This window comes from Babylonia areolata, chromosome 31, assembly GCF_041734735.1.
Source record: "Babylonia areolata isolate BAREFJ2019XMU chromosome 31, ASM4173473v1, whole genome shotgun sequence".
NCBI classification, from domain to species: Eukaryota; Metazoa; Mollusca; class Gastropoda; order Neogastropoda; family Buccinidae; genus Babylonia; species Babylonia areolata.
In genome coordinates this window covers 4,925,856-4,927,018 of record NC_134906.1, presented here as the reverse complement: position 1 = coordinate 4,927,018, position 1,163 = coordinate 4,925,856, and positions in this window count along the sequence as shown.

Genomic DNA, 1,163 nt, shown 5'->3' with positions numbered 1-1,163 from the left:
ATGACGACGACAATAACAACAACAATAATGACGACAAGAACAACGACGACAACAACAATAACAACAACAACAACGACAATAGCAGCAGCAACAACAACAACAGCAGCAGCAGCAACAACAACAATAACAACAGCAACAACAACAACAACAACAACAACAGCAGCAGCAGCAGCAACAACAACAACAGCAACAACAACAACAACAACAACAACAGCAGCAGCAGCAACAACAACAACAGCAACAGCAAAAACAACAACAACAACAACAGCAGCAACAACAACAACAACAACAACAACAACAACAACACCACCAACAACAGCAACAACAACAACGACAACAGCAACAACAACAATAACAACAACAGCAGCAGCAACAACAACAATAACAACAGCAGCAACAACAATGACGACGACAATAACAACAACAACAACGACAATAGCAACAACAACAACAGCAGCAGCAGCAGCGGCAACAACAACAACAACAACAACAGCAACAACAACAACAACAACAACACCAATGACAACAACAACAACAACAACAGCAGCAGCAACAGCAACAACAACAATAACAACAACAGCAGCAACAACAACAACGACAACAGCAGCAACAACAACAATAACAACAACAGCAGCAGCAACAACAACAATAACAACAGCAGCAACAACAATGACGACGACAATAACAACAACAACAACAACAACGACAATAGCAACAACAACAGCAGCAGCAGCAGCGGCAACAACAACAATAACAACAGCAGCAAAAACAACAACAACAACAAAAACAACAACAACAACAACAACAGCAGCAACAACAACAACGACAACAACAACAACAGCAACAACAACAACAATGACAACAACAGCAACAACAATGACAACAACAACAACAACAACAACAACAACAACAGCAGCAGCAGCAGCAACAACAACAACAGCAACAACAACAACAACAACAACAACAACACCACCAACAGCAACAACAACAACGACAATAGCAACAACAACAGCAGCAGCAGCAGCAACAACAACGACAACAACAATAACAACAACAGCAACAGCAGCAGCAACAACAACGACAACAACAACAACGACAGTAGCAGCAGCAGCAACAACAACAACAACAACAAGAACAACAACAATAAAGAGAAGGCGACAAAC